The 16774-nt window shown below is 45.5% G+C and overlaps 1 protein-coding gene across 2 annotated transcripts in view; it reads right to left on the reverse strand.

Annotated features, from left to right (window-relative positions):
- Positions 1-16774, reverse strand: part of CRYL1 (crystallin lambda 1) — a 303870-nt gene that overhangs the window by 29860 nt on the left and 257236 nt on the right. The window lies entirely within an intron of this gene.

The following is a 16774-nucleotide window of genomic DNA, read 5'->3' on the forward strand; positions in this document are numbered from 1 at the left end:
GAATCAAAGCCCCTTTGTCCTACTCATTTCATTTGTCCCTCATTTTGGTCTTATCTCTATAGTTGTATATAAAATGCACTTTTTTTCTTTCAAAAAGTTTTTCCCAGTGCTAAACCTTTCATCCAATTTCTAAATTTCAATAGCCAATATGACGGAATAGTAGTGGTAAAAAAAAAAAAAATAAAAAAAAGCACTTGGGGCTTTAACTAATCATTTTTTAAAATTGAATTTTCCTTTAAGGCGGCGTGGCAGGGCGTCTGCCCTAAGCTTCATACTTTTGCTAATACGTGTCCCTCATTCCCATCTCAAAATGTTGGGAGGTATGTATACTGTATCTATTATATTATCTATTATCTATTCTATATCTATTATAACTTGCCCACTGCTCACTGTGCTGCTACTGCGGCACAGTGGCTCGTTATCGTCTGGCGACGTAGACCTACGTCACCAGACATTCCCCTCTCTCGGCGGCACGCGCGCGCCGCTGGAGGCTCGCTCCCGCTGTTTTCAGTCACAACGGGAGTCGGGCCAGGGGAGGAGCGGCTGTAATCACCACCGCTCTTCCCCGAGTGTGGAGATCCTAAGTGACAGGCAGGGTCAGATGGCAGGATTACCAAAAATATGTAGCAGAAAACAAATTGGCCTAAATTGTGAAAAAAGTTTGATTTTTACATTTTTTTGGGGGAATTTCATATAAAAAAATGTGAAAAATATTGTTATTTTTTCTAAATTGTCGCTCTTTTTTTGTTTATAGCGCAAAAAGTAAAAATCGCACAGGTGATCAAATACCACCAAAAGAAACTATTTGTGGGGAAAAAAAGGACGTCAATTTAATTTGGTTACAGCGTCGCACGACCGCGCAATTGTCCGTTAAATTAACGCAGTGCCGAATCGCAAAATATGGCCTAGTCAGGAATGAGGTAAAATCTTCCGGTCTTAAAGCTGTTAAAAATACGCTCATTGAGAATTTTTTTGTCAAAGACATGTAGCTAAATACATTTTGGCCTAAATATATGACAAAAATTGAATATAAATGGATTTTTGTAAAATCTTACCGTAAAATCCTTTTCTCTTAGCTCATTGACAGACGTAGTCCTCGGTGATTCAGCACCTTCGGGTTATGTCGCCTCCACAGGAGTAGGACTAGACAGGAAATAAAATGCTCTGGCCACACCCTAGGGGCAGTCCCCGAGGGTATATCCTCTCTCTCTCTGCCACAGCAAATCAGTTATGTCACAAAGCAGTGTTTAGAGAATTTAACCCAACCCAACTCCAAAACAGAGGGGCGGGTACTACGTCTGTCAATGAGCTAAGAGAAAAGGATTTTACGGTAAGATTTTACAAAAATCAATTTTTCTCTATCGCTCATTGACAGACGTAGTCCTCGGTGATTCAGCACCTTCGGGACGCCCCAAAGCAGTACCACAAATGAGGGGTGGGAGAAATGGAAATTAAATCCAATCTAGAAGGCCCAACCGGTGCCAACTAGAAGTTTTACAATGCTCATCCTCAATGATGAGACTCAACAAAAATCTTTCAACAGAAAAAATCCTCGAGGTAGACCTCCGGTCTCCTCAAATTGCGGCCTGCAAAACCTTGCGGCCAAATGAGGCATCCGCCGATGCCATCACATCAATTTTATAAAATTTTGTAAAGGTATGTACCGACGACCAGGTGGCCTCCTTACATACCTGGACCACTGACGCCTGATGGCGAAAGGCCCAGGAAGTACTGAGCGCTCGAGTGGAGTGCGCCCTAACAGGGAACGGAGGACTCCGACCCTTAATAGAATAAGCCTGTACCACCGTCTGTCTAATACATTTGGCGATAGTCACGGCAGATGCAGGCAACCCCTTTCTGGGGCCATCCGTGATCACAAAAAGTGAATCCGTCTTACGGAACGATTCCGTAGCCTTCAGGTATACCCTGATTGCCCAAACCACATCCAAGGAATGCAACGCATGTTCCCGATGATGATTGGGCTGAGGACACAAGGAAGGTAGTACAATATCTTCATTCAGATGAAAATCTGAAACCACCTTTGGAAGAAAGGATGGCTTAGGATGAAGTACTACCTTATCCCTATGAATCACTAAGTATGGGGACTGGCATGATAAAGCAGCCAGTTCTGACACCCTGCGTGCAGAAGTGATAGCCAGCAAGAAGGCCACCTTCTGGGATAAAGTAAGCAAGGGAATCTCCCTGATGTTTTCAAAAGGAGGTTTCTGTAGAACCGACAAAACCAAATTAAGATCCTAGGGCGGTAAGGGGGCGCGGACTGGTGGAGCCAGGTGCCGCACCCCCTGGATGAAATTCCGCACCAAGGACTTGGTAGCTAAAGGTTTCTGAAAGAAGATTGCTAATGCTGAAACTTGACCCTTGATGGTGCTCAAGGCTAGTTTCTGCTCAACCCCTTTTTGCAAAAAGGCCAATATTCGAGTCACCGAATAGGTACGTGGAGGAAATCCTAAAGATTCGCACCACGCGATATAAGTCTTCCATGTGTGATAATAGACTCTGCTGGAAGTCGCTTTCCTTGCTTTAATAAGGGTAGGAATGACTGAAGCTGACAACCCTCTGTCCTTCAGTACTTGGGTCTCAATGGCCAGGCCATTAAAACCAGCGACTGTAAAGCACGATGGTAGATTGGTCCTTGAGACCGCAGATACTCCCTGAGACGAAGTTCCCACGGAACGTCCGCGACTAGCAAGTCCAAGTCGGCCAGGCCGGCTTGACGAGGCCAGCCTAGAATTTCTAGGACCACTGGCGCTGACTGGATCTGAACCAGGCGTCCCTAGAGCTATCTGGCCCCGACCATCCGAGAAAGTCTGGTCGTTTTCTGTTCCCACACATTTATCAGACACCTGATTCCTATCAGGAACGGTGATCTTTCCTGGTTGAACCTCAGGGACCGAAGTCACCTGGCTAGAGGCTTCTTGGTCTGTCTGGTCAACCAGATCCGATTCCTGTGGGGAATTGAGACTAATCTTAGGAAAAGGTAAAGGAAAAGATCTGTTCAGGGAACGGTGACTACCGCTCCCTGTAGTACTTAAATGTTGGAAGGGAAGAATCGCACCGGTAGCAGTAGTCGATGCTCGATCTAATGTCCTGAATACCGGTGAAAACGTCCCCCCACCCTCAAACCGGGTGGGGGCGCACCTTCAGGCTGTGTAATCCTTTGCTTCGGGTTTGGCTGAGTCGGTCCTCTGTTTGTCCGACCAGCCCTTCTTGAACCCTCCTGGGGGAGTCTTGCCTTTCCCGCTTGTTCCAGCCGGGCGTGCGAACCCTTTATGGGCGGTAAAGAAAGGTCCTCGCTTGTTGCGAGGTCCCTTAGCTTTAGCAGCCTGTGGCAAGAAAGTGCTCTTGCCCCCAGTGGCATCCTTAATGATCTCATCTAGGGTGGCCCCAAATAGGCGATTCCCCTGAAAGGGGAGATTCGTCAAGGTCTTTTTGGAACCGAGGTCAGCTGACCAGCATTTTAACCACAGCACACGTCTGAGGATTACCGCTGACATAGATGCATGCCCTAATAGGGGGGTAGCATCCAAGGCTGCGTCACAGACAAACTGTAGCCCTTGTATAATCTGTTCCATCAAATCAGATGTTCCCTGGGGGATATCTTTTCCCCTCAGGTCTTGGCGTACCAATCTCGCCCATTCCGTTAGTGTCTGGGAAACTAGACCAATAACAATTACTGGTCTAAATGCTGACCCTATCAGGGAGAAGATAGTGCGGGACTCCGCTTCCACCTTTCGATCCACCGGATCCTTAAAGGACGAAGTGTCCTCCACTGGGATAACCGTGGCTTTATTCAGCCTGGAAATAGGTGGATCCACCACTGGTGGTACCGTCCATTTCTTAATGAGGGATTCCTCAAACGGATAGCGTCTAGCAATACGCTTGGAAATAGTAAAGGTACGCTTAGAATGCTCCCATTCTTCTTTAATTTTATTACCAAAACACTTGGGTACAGGAAAAACCTTCACCGTTTTGATGGGCTTGTTAGTACCAAAGGGAATCTCTGTTTCAGTTGCCTCTGCCGGTAAAACCTCAAGTCTTAAGGTTTCCCGCACCGCCACAACTAGTGCGTCCACCAATGCTTCTTCCCGAATTATGGCGGAAGAATGAACGTCCTCCTCACTGTCTGAGGGAACTTTACCTGAGATAACAGCCCTTGCAGAGGGACCTGCAGCTGCAGTGACCATCTCTGAATCTGAGTCAGAGGTGTCAGATGATATAGGGGTAGGCAGGGGTCGCTTTCTTGACCCCCGTCCCTGACAGGCCGTCTCCACCCGAGCCACCAAAGACTCGAAAACTGATGTAAATGCGTCTATACTCTGTGCACCGGCGGGTCCCGTGGTCCCCTCGAGGGAAACAGGTGGGGGTGCTTGTGTGGCAGGGTCCATGATAATTCCAGTTACTACCCGGAAAATTCAATCCAAAAATAAAACTTTTTTTTTTTTTTTTAGACCCCCAGCGCCACAAAGCCCCTCAGTGTTAGCTGCTCAGGGACCCCTCCCTATCGAGCGAGAGAGAGAGAGATAGACCCCCAGGCTCACCACTTGATGCTCAGAGTTTTCCACTGCACTTGTCTCAGCACTGTCTCGAATCGACAGGAAGTCTCTTGGCTGGCTGCCCGGGAAGAAAGGAGGCGGCTCCGCCCCTCCATACGCCTTCCGGCGCCTCCCCTAGCTCCACGAGGTGTTTGGATCACCTCAAACATGGCCGCCCCCATGCTGGAGACACGAGGCTACGCCAAAATGGCGGCCTCGTGCGATCTAGCAAGCAATGGCGGCGGTTGTACCGAATAGCGGCGTGACTACAGAGCATCACAACACCTTCTCTACATGGGGAATTAGCCTGGTCGGCGGTACCGGACCCTGACGGACCGCATGGCCGTCGGAAGGCCTGCTATTGCTGGAGACCTGACTTGGAAAGCAGTTTACATGTCCGTGGCTTCTGACTGGTAGGATACTTATATTATCACAGTAAGATTACCGTACTGCCACTGATTACAATCTTTTAACATATTTACAATTAGATTGTCAGCTCCCAAACCAAGCCTCCTGGCTTTTTGCACATAAAAATCACACTCAAAGTAGGGGGATCTGTGCCATGTTATAGGATAGAGGGGAACTCACCCTTACCATACAGAGAGGGGCCCACGTTCACCACAAGACCCGTCAGGGGGAAAGGGGGAACATACTACTCACCATATCGGAACCAAGCGGGCGCCAACTCCTGACAGTACCCCTCTCCACCGGGGCAGGAGGGCTGTCGACCAATGCGGACGCCGTGACTCATGGTCCTTGGCGTTTCAGCGAGACGTTTAACTCGCAGGGTCAGTCCCTCCAGTGGGACTATGTCGCGGCCGACCCAGCGCGGAGCTATGGCCTGCACGCGCTCGTAGGCTGAACTGGGGTGACCACCGGATCTCAACATCCAGCCCGTCGCCCAGTTCAGCTTTCTTGCTTGAAGATCTCACAGGAACACTGGAGAAAAAAAGCGGTCTAAAAATCTTTTTAAGAAAAAAATCCTGCCAGGACCGAAGATCCCAGCAAGGTATCTAGGTCCTTACTCCTGACTAGACAGAAAAAAACTGATTTGCTGTGGCAGAGAGAGAGAGGATATACCCTCGGGGACTGCCCCTAGGGTGTGGCCGGAGCATTTTATTTCCTGTCTAGTCCTACTCCTGTGGAGGCGACATAACCCGAAGGTGCTGAATCACCGAGGACTACGTCTGTCAATGAGCGATAGAGAAATTGGATATTTTTTAACTGTCAAAGTAGAAAAATATTGTTATTTTTTCCAAATTGTCTCTTTTTTTATTAATATGGCAAAAAATAAAAATCGCAGAGATGATCAAATACCAACAAAAGAAAGCTCTGCTTGTGGGAAAAAAAAGGACGTAAATTTAATTTGGGTATGGCATTGCATGACCGCGCAATTGTCAGTTAAAGTCGCACAGTGCCGAATCGCAAAAAGTGGCCCAGGCGTAAGACAGCAAAATCCTCCGGTCGTAAAGTGGTTAAGATGCAACAATGTCACCCTAGGACACCTTTAGGACAGGAAGTGTATCAGGTCTAAAGAACAACTACCCTTCTCCTCAACATAGGGAGGGGGTGTTGTGTAGCCCAGCAAATCCTTGCATGAAAAGTTGCCCCTTTTGCATTGTCTGTACTGGCATGACTCCAACTGCCTACAAGAGCATCCTCTATTGTGCAGTGATAGCCTGTGCAGAGCTTTGATTTATAGCTCTATCACGGTCATTTACTGCTGGCACATGAAGGTTGTAGTTGAGCCTCCTGGACATCAACTAGGGCCCACACTCCGCTTAGTTGCATTGTGGATTATACGGCGCTGACCTAGACACGTTTTAGGACACCTGTATATCAAAGCATTTGCAGCTGCTGATAGGAGTAAAGGCATTGGAGGGAGACTATTAAATACCTGGAAGAGGTTGGTAGAAAAGGGAGACCACAGTTTACTTTTTCCATAAAGAGTCCTTGTTTTAGTTCTCAAAGGGGCTTATTGATATGGTTTATAACCACTGCAGCCACTTTGTCAAACCATGGAGTTTAACCAAGTAGGTTTATTTAACCTGTGCCCTACTTAGGAGATTCAGAGGGCATCCCCTACTGTGCATCCCAATAGGCAAGTTTAGGAAGTTCTGACAGAAAAATAAAGCCTTAGGGCTCTTTCACACGGACGTTCCGTATGTCCGTATATCACCCCATCCGTTTGCGGGTGATATACGGATATAATGTTTGTCAATGGGATTGTGGATGTCAGTGGATGACCATCCGCTGACATCCGATTTGCGTCCTTTCCGTTCTGTTCCGTTTTTTGGAACGGAACAGAACCCTATTTTTCCTCCGTTAAAAACGGAACTGATGAAAAATCGGATGTCAGCGGTGTCATCCGCTGATATCCGCAATCCCCATAGACTAACATTATGTCCGTATATCATCCGCAAACGGATGGGATGATATGCGGACATACGGAGCGGATGACATAAGTGTCATCCGTGTCCGTGAAGAAAAAATAAAAAAAGTGCCGCAGCGGAGATAAAAAAACTGAGCGGCCGTGTGAAAGAGCCCTAAAGGGCTGACATCCGCAACCCCATTGACAAGCATTATGTCCGTATATCACCCGCAAACGGATGGGGTTATATACGGACATACGGAACGTCCGTGTGAAAGAGCCCTAAATGTGTAGGCCATCTGCATCAATTTCCATCTGACTGAGAAGTTCTCTGAGGAGGAGACATCAGCTGTGGAATCTGTTCACAATGCTATCAGGTGAAACTATTAGATGTTATTGTACAACTGCCCTTGTTACAATAAAGGACAGATTCTTCTTTCCCTGGGCTGCAGCCTTGCGGTCTATTCATTTCTCGGGTTTCTATCTCATCAGTCCGCTGCTCTCAATGTCCTCTTTAGTTTGTCTTTAGGATTTAGTCCAATTCACCTTTTAACCAGGTCTCTAAGGATATGCAGGAGTTTCCTATTGTGCTATGTTCTGAACTGAAGGCAAAGCCTGGTAGAGAAAACCATGTGAGAGGGAAGAAGCTAATAAACAACACATCAGCATGAATTAAAGTGGTCATACAGGGTCTGAACTGTGACAGATTAAAGCATCAATTTTGACTAAGAAAAGCACTTGTTAATGCTCCTGTATATTTTCAAAATTGCTGGAAAAACTTTGTGTCAGCAAACATCCATTATATATATATATATTTTTTAGTGGAGCAAAGGGAATGTCACCACATATACTGTACATTGCATTCATGAGGCTCATACTGGATGGACGTCATTAGGGGCCTCAGGATGAAGGTGAGCAAATGCCTTGCCTTCTACCTACCATTTTTGGTGAGACCTGTGTCTGTTTATTTAACATCACATAGTGAAGATAAAACAAACATTAAGAGTGCTGCCTACAGTATATATCATACAAAATATAAATGCAAAACTACCACATATAAAGTCCACAAAACAAGTGTCCCTGTGATTGTGATCACTCCAATGACAAACATGACAAACAATAGTGCTTCAAAGAAAAAAAGTGCTTCCATAAAGGAATGTTCCTTCAAAGGAAAGACAGCTCACATGTGAGTCAAAAAGTCTAGTGTGTATAGGACCAGGAATAAATGGCTGTCAGTTCCTCCACAAATCTTCCTTCAGGTCTATGGTAAGTATACAGCTTTGCCCCATAAATTGCATCTCAAAACAATTATCCTTCACATAGATAATACAAAGGAAAGGAGCGCTGCATAGTAAAAGTATTTAAAAACAAAAAAGTACTGCACTTATAATAAAATAAACTATCATCAGCCTGTAATAAACTTGGAAGTCACCCTCAACTAAGATGGCTGCCGTGCACTTCCTGTTCCAGGATGTAACAAAAGCTGGAAGTACCACTCATCACAAAGCTCAAAGTGCCCAATAAATTGGTGCAATGTTCAGACACAGTCCAAATCCCTTGTGCATATTTATGCTTGAAGAAGTGCTCTCCATGTGGACCCTTAACCTGCCCTCTTGGGTGCTCCCTATGTGGACCCTTCACCTCCCCTCAGGGGTACCCTGATGATGTCATTAATTATGAAATGCGTTGGGTGGAGCGTTGCGATTTTGGAGTAACACTGAGGCTGTGAGCAGGAAATGTTATGGTGGCAACTGGCTCATATTAATGATACATGTGAGAGTTTCTAGTGGCCTTATACCCTGTGTCTAGTAGAGTACTTATGACTAATAGAGAATTTAGGTGAAATCTTTTGGCTGTTTTGGATTAAGAAGTATAGAAGTGAGCACTATATTCTTTATCTGGTCTTCCTTGGGCCTGATTCATGAAAGTGACTGAGCTTGGCTTTTCCACCTGCTAATCCTTGGATTGCATACTGGAACCCAATATGGTTAGAAATCCCTCCCTGCAGGAGGTGGGTGCTTGATATGGAGCCCTAGTACCTGGCTTATATTTTAAAGATACACGCAAACTGACCTTTCTGTTGGGGGTCAGAAATTGAATGTGAGAGAGCGCCCAAGAGGGCACATGAAGGGTCCACATAGCCTTCTAAATTTGAACAAGGGATTTGGACTGTGTCTAAACTTTGCACCTATTTATTAAGCACTTTACATTTACTGATGTTTACATATTGTTTTTTTTTCTTTAATTTTGCAGTAATTTATATACTGAGCACTTAGAAGATTTTTAGATATTGCATTTGGTCACAATATGGATTATATCAGGTTGTCATATTTATGAATATGTATCACCAATATATTTTAGCACAATACTTTTATATTAGTCTACATATTGCTCTCAATACAGGTTACCATAACCACTTGAGCACCAGCCTGTATATACTAGGGATAGACCAATATGGTTTTTTCAGGGCCGATACCGATATTTTGGTCACAACGTATCGGCCGATATTTTTTAAATTTAACATTTTGAAAAGACAATTTTTGACACAAATCTGGTACTGGACATGTTATTTTTTGTTTAATGCTTAATGGCTGGCTTGCTGGCACCCTGTGGTGGGTGGCTGGCTGGCACCCTATGGTGGGTGGCTGGCTGGCACAGGGGCTGTGGGAGGCTGGCTGGTACAGGGCCTGTGGGTGGCTGGCTGGTACCCTATGGTGGGTGGCTGGCTGGAACAGGGCCTGTGGGTGGCTGGAACAGGGCCTGTGGGTGGCTGGCTGTCTGGCACCCTATCTGTGGGTGGCTGGCTGGTACAGGGCCTGTGGTTGGGTGGCTGGTACAGGGCCTGTGGGTGGCTGGCTGGCTGGTACAGGGCCTGTGAGTGGCTGGCTGGCTGGTGCAGGGCGTGTGGCTGGCTGGCTGGTACAGGGCCTGTGGGTGGCTGGCTGGCTGGTACAGGGCCTGTGGCTGGCTGGTACAGGGCCTGTGGGTGGCTGGCTGGCTGGTACAGGGCCTGTGGGTGGCTGGCTGGTACAGTGCCTGTGGCTGGCTGGAACAGGGCCTGCGGGTGGCTGGAACAGGGCCTGTGGGTGGCTGGAACAGAGCCAGTGAGTGGTTGGCTGTCTGGCACCCTGTCAGCGGGTGGCTGGCTGGCTGGCTGGTACAGGGCCTGTGGTTGGGTGGCTGGTACAAGGCCTGTGGGTGGCTGGCTGGCTGGTACAGGGCCTGTGGGAGGCTGGCTGGTACAGGGCCTGTGGGTGGCTGGCTGGCTGGTGCAGGGCGTGTGGCTGGCTGGTACAGGGCCTGTGGGTGGCTGACTGGCTGGTACAGGGCCTGTGGCTGGCTGGCTGGTACAGGGCCTGTGGGTGGCTGGCTGGTACAGGGCCTGTGGGTGGCTGGCTGGCTCGCTGGTACAGTGCCTGTGGGTGGCTGGATGGTACAGGGCCTGTGGATGTGGGTGGCTGGCTAGCACCGTGCTGTTGTGGTTGGGTGTATGGCTGTGATACACTCCCGTGAGACTAGTCCAGACTCCAGACGAGGCTGTCCAAGGCGGGGGGAGGCGGCCTAAGAAGGCAGAATGACGTCACAAAAATATCGGCAATATCGGCCAGTTCCGGGGGCCGATACCGATATATCGGGGAAAGTGCATATCGGCCCCCGATATATCGGCCTTGCCGATGATCGGGCTATCCCTAGTATATACGTCATTTTTCAGTGCGGTGACTGACTCACAATTTCTCATTACATCCAACACTGTACCCAGTTAAATTTTATAATATTGTTTTTTCATTTCAGAAAGATATTTTTTTTTTGGTGGTATTTCACAACCACTAGATTTCTATTTTATTATAAAAATGCCAGGATGCTACAAACACCCCCAACTGACCCATTTTTGGGTAATAGAAACTCCAGGCTGAAAGAGTTAAAAAAAACTATCCCACAAAGCTCAGATTGCAGCCATTAACAGGCTCACTGGGTCAGGGTATTTGTTCCATTTTTCTTCCAAAACAGCGGTATGGAGATGGTTAAAATTAAATAAGCCAATTAGCAGCTTGACATTTTGGGCCCCTAAACATTGTAGAAAGTGGATACTGCTATCTGCTTTCCACTGAGCGAGAGTTGGGGGGGGGGGGGGTGAAGTTTTTGGGAGTTCTCCATTCCCTCTTAAAGCTGGCCATACACTATATAATCAGATTGTACAATCTTCTTTAGATCTACCATACACTGTGTAGTACAAGGGGTGCCTGATGTGATAATGTTTGGGTTTGTCCTCATATTACAAAGTTTTGTTAGTGCACCTTTCCCACTTGTACGACCTAAAAGTCATGCAACTTTGCCACGGGACTTGAAGCAATGCCTGTGTAATCTTGAGGTCAATGGACCTTAACCACTTACCGCCCGCCCGCCGTCATATGACGGCGGGACGGTGCGGCTATTATCCTGGGCGGACGTCATATGACGTGACCCAGGAAATGCACGGCAGGCGCGCGATCGCGGGCGCGCCGCCGTGCACTGCCGGTGTCAGGGTGTCCCCGGGACACCCCCCGTCACCGGCTGGGGGGAAACAGCCACTGGGCGTGGCTGTTTCCCACGTGATCGGCTGTGTTCCAATGACACAGCCGATCACAATGGAGGCGGCCGGGAGATGACCGCGCATGCGCGATCGGGAGCGCGCAGCGCGGTCATGTCGGTGGCACTGTGTTCCGTAGGAACACAGCTGTCACCGGCAGTAGTAAACAGTCACTGATAGTGACTGTTTACTATGTGATCGGCTGTGAATCCATTCACAACCGATCAGAAAATGTAAACAAAGAGCAGTAACTCAGTGTTACTAGCTCTTCTCTCCTCATACAGTTTCCAGTATGAGGGGAGAAGAACTAGAAACAGTGAGTTACTGCTCTGTGTACCTGCAAAAGTAAAATCACACTAATAAAGGTCCCCACACAGTCCTCAGCCCCCCCCCCAATGTCACCTGTCACCCAACAGTCACCTCATCAGTGCCCAGAAATTGACACCCATAACGTTCACATGTTCATCGCGCAAACAACGCATGACGCCCAAAAAAGGTACAAGAGCTTCTTTGGGGCGTCATGCGTTGTTTGCGTGATGTTACCGCGATTCGGCAGGCGGAAATCGCAGCAACATCGCACAGCGTTTGGGGTGCTATTGCAAATCACGGGCAACGCACAGGCGTCCCGCAATTTGCAATGATTTCTGGATCACGGGCAGAATCGCAGTGATTCTGCCCACGATCGCTACGCTCACATGTGAACGTAGCCTAAAATTCACCGGTCACCAGAGACTGCCATCAGTACCGCCGTGCACCATCGCCCGTCACCTGTCACCCATCAGTGACCATCGCCCGTCACCTGTCACCCCATCAATCACCGTCACCTGTCACCCCATCAGTCATCGTCACCTGTCACCCCATCAGTCATCGTCATCTGTCACCCTATCAATCATCGTCACTTGACACCCCATCAGTGATCGTCACTTGTCACCCCATCAATCATCGTCACATGTCACCCCGTCAGTGATTGTCATCTGTCACCCCATCAATCATCGTCACTTGTCACCTCATCAATCATCGTCACCTGTCACCCCATCAGTCATCGTCACCTGTCACCCCATCAGTCATTGTCACCTGTCACCCCATCAATCATCGTCACTTGTCACCTCATCAATCATCGTCACCTGTCACCCCATCAGTCATCGTCACCTGTCACCCCATCAGTCATCGTCACCTGTCACCCCATCAATCATCGTCACTTGTCACCTCATCAATCATCGTCACCTGTCACCTCATCAGTCATCGTCACCTGTCACCCCATCAGTCATCGTCACCTGTCACCCCATCAGTCATTGTCACCTGTCACCCCATCAGTCATCGTCACCTGTCACCCCATCAGTCATCGTCACCTGTTTTCCATATGCATGCAATCACTTACTGACCGCCTAACGACTATATGCGTCGGCCATTAAAAGCTAAATACTGGGGTTATGGCAGCAGATAGCCCTCATAACCCCGGTATTTTTTGAAACGGCGGGCGGTCGGCTTTCAGATAAGGGTGGTCCCAGTGGAGGATTCGCCGCGGAATTACCCTTACGGTGCAGGGGAAGAGGTGCCCCCCCCCTCCTGCCGCGTCCCAGATGTTTTCCCAGCTTACCGGACCCGCCGGCAGCGGGGAAAACTATCCGGTCCCGGATCCTCAGAGACAGGAAGTCGAGTGAGGGCAAGATGGCCCTCACTCAACTCTATGGTCTTGGAGGACCGGAGCTACGTCAAAAGACGTTGCCTAGCAACCGGTTTAAAGGGCCGCTTTTTTTTTTTCTTTTTTTTTTTCCTCTTTCAACAATTTTTTTTTTTTCTTTTCTTTTTTAGTGTAGTTGTGAGGTGTGAGGTCTTTTTGACCCCAGATCTCACAATAAAGAGGACCTGTCATGCCTATTTCTATTACAAGGGATGTTTACATTCCTTGTAATAGGAATAAAAATGATCAAAACATTTTTTTTTTTAAACTGTGTAAAAATAAAAAAATAATAAATAAAATAAATAGGAAAAAAAAAAAGAAATTAAAGCGCCCTGTCCCCGTTAGCAAACGCATACGCAAGTCCCGCCCACATATGTAAACGGTATTCAAACCATACATGTGAGGTATCGCCGCGATCGTTAGAGCGAGAGCAATAATTTGAGCCCTAGACCTCCTTTGTAACTCTAAGCTAGTAACCTGCAGAAATTTTTAAAATGTTGCCTATGGGGATTTTTAAGTACCAATGTTTGGCGCCATTCTGTGAGCATGCGCAATTTTGAAGCATGACATGTTGGGTATCTAATTACTCGGCGTAACATTATCTTTCACATTATGGAAAAAAATTGTGCTAAATTTACTGTTTTCTTATTTTTTAGTTCAAAAAAGTGAATTTTTTTCAAAAAAATCGCATCTGGAAGACTGCTGCGCAAATATGGTGTGATAAAAAATATTGCAACGATCTCCATTTTATTCTCTAGGGTCTCTGCTAAAAAAAAATATATAATGTTTGGGGGTTCCAAGTAATTTTCTAGCAAAAAAAATGATTTTAGCTTGTAAACACCAAGTGTCAAAAATAGGCCCAGTCTTAAAGTGGATAAATGGACAACTTTGTGTAAAGCGCTACTTGGATGTTAGGCCTATGTGTGTGGCCAGGCTGTGAAAAAGTGTTACACATGTGGTATCGCCATACTCAGGAGGAATAGCAGAATGTATTTTGGGGTGCAATTTTTGCTATGTACATGCTATGTGTTAGAAATATTGCATAAATGGACAGCTTTGTGTAAAAAAAAAATGTGTTTTCATTTTCTTTCCACATTTTCCAAAAACTTGTGGAAAAAAATGACATATTCAAAAGACTCATTATGCCTCAAAAATTATACGTTGGGCTGTTTGCTTTCCAAAATGGGGTCATTTTATGGGGGTTTCCATTGTCTTGGTGCTCCAGGGCCTTCAAAAGTGCGATAGGTTGTCAGGAAATTATATGTGTAATTTGTGCTCCTAGAATGCCGGACGGGGCTACTTGAATGTTAGGCCTCTGTATGTGGCCAGGCTGTGAAAAAGTCTCACACATGTGGTATCGCCATACTCAGGAGGAGTAGTAGAATGTGTTTTGGGGTGTAGTTGCAAGTATACATGTGCTGTGTGAGAGAAATAACCTGTTAATATGGCAATTTGTAAAAAAAAAAAAAAAAAAAAAAAAAAAAAAAAATCTTCATTTGGCAAAGAGTTGTGTGAAAAAAATTAAAACTTCAAAAAACTCACCATGCCCCTTATTAAATACCTTGGAATGTCTACTTTCCAAAAAGGGGTCATTTGGGGGGTATTTGTACTTTCCTGACTTTTTAGTGTCTCAAGAAATGAGATAGGCCTTCAGTACATCAGGTGTGATCAAGCGTGATCAATTTTCAATGATTCGCACCATAGCTTGTGGACTCTATAACTTTCACAAAGACCAAATAATATACACTTACTTAGGTTATTTTTACCAAAGATAAGTAGCAGTATAAATTTTGGCCAAAATTTGTGAAGAAAAATGACTAATTTGCAAAATTTTATGACAGAAACAAAGAAAAATGCGTTTTTTCACGATATTTTCAGTCTTTTTTTATTTATAGCACAAAAAATAAAAAACCCAGTATTGATCAAATACCATCAAAAGAAAGCTCTATTTGTGTGAAAAAAGGACACAATTTTTGTATGGGTACAGTGTTGCATGACTGAGTAATTCTCAGTCAAAGTGTGAGAGCGCTGAAAGCTGAAAATCGGTCTGGGCAGGAAGGGGGTGAAAGTGCACTGTAGGCAAGTGGTTAAGTGGCATCAAAGTCGAACCAAAGTAGTGCAGGGACTACCCTGAAATTGCACAGATATGAATGATAATCATTGGAAATCATGGGGTACAACTTGTCATGTGACTTTGCAGTCCCAAGTTGCAGGACAAGTCACCCAAATGTGAAAGGGGCCTAAAGCTAAAGGACATTCTACATAGATTGTACAATCAGAGTGTATAGTGTATGGCCAGGTTTTGTCAAATGTCACTGTAACATGTCTCCATTAAAAGATTTACCTCCTTCACCTCTTGTTCTGGTGACAACGTAAACATTTGGAATTGAAATCATTTACTGCCTTGATGACAATGGTCACTAGTTCAAATAAGAGAGGGCAATCGTATCTTTCTCTACACTATCCAAAACAAAAAAAAGAAGAAAAAAAAAAAAAAAAGGTTTGCTTATACATACACTTTAAAGGTATCTGTGCTCTACTTCAGGTTCCCTAAAAACAGCTTATAATGAACAAAACTGAATCCCAGAAAAATGGTACGGAGACAGAAACGTATTATGACCTTATTCAAAAATAGAGTACAAAAAGCAAACACATATCTTTGAAGACCACCAAGCCACTACAACCAATCACGATTTATTTTACTAAATTTAGATCAGAGCAAAATGAATTTGATTGGTTGCCAGGAGTACTGCACTTTTTTTATACTTTAAAAATAAATTACAAGCATAATATATTGCTATAGACCATGCTTTAAGAAAGGGGGAATTTGGTTTGCATATCCTGCTTGTCAGAACAAAAACGTTTGGCGCTTTAGGAGAGATACACATTTTTATACATTTTAACACAACATGTTTTACTCATACGTTATAAAAAAGGCAGAAAATATACAAGCATATAAAATACAACACTAAGATAAGTTATGGCGTGATTAAACACTATGCATTTTTACAGAGGGTGGAGGCAAGCAAGGCTAATGCCGATTTTTGGAGATTATGACTTAATAATGCACTTGCATAAAAGTACTTTAATTATTCTACTAGAGGAGTAAGCAGGAAAGCACGTATTACATGTATAGTATAACTAACAAAGCAGACTCCACCCAAATGGTTTGGGGATGGTGGTATTTGGGGAAGCAGAACTGTAAACCTGGCCCATTTCTTTAGTAGCTAAAATGTGCTACTCTTGCATCCCATTACCCAGGGCTATCTCACAATGCTTACAGCTAAAATTTATGTTGACAACTCTTGGCACTCGCTGAGCAAAAAATAAATAAATCTGGAATTGCCTGGAGTGTCAGTCATGTACCGATGGAGCAGAAGGACAAGGTCATTTTATACCCTGCAATTGACACATAAGGAGCTGTGGGATTCTTCCTTAAAGGAGAAGTATGGGAAAGGCAAATTAAAGAGGTTGTAAACTCGTTTTAAAAATTTTTTTTTTTTTTACAACCTGCAAGAGAAAGACATAATGAGCTAGTATGCATCGCATACTAGCTCATTATGAAATACTTACCTTAGAACGAGCCCCCGCCGTGCCGCTCT

Source organism: Pelophylax lessonae, assembly GCF_965119305.1.
Source record: "Pelophylax lessonae genome assembly, chromosome: 2".
NCBI lineage: Eukaryota > Metazoa > Chordata > Amphibia > Anura > Ranidae > Pelophylax > Pelophylax lessonae.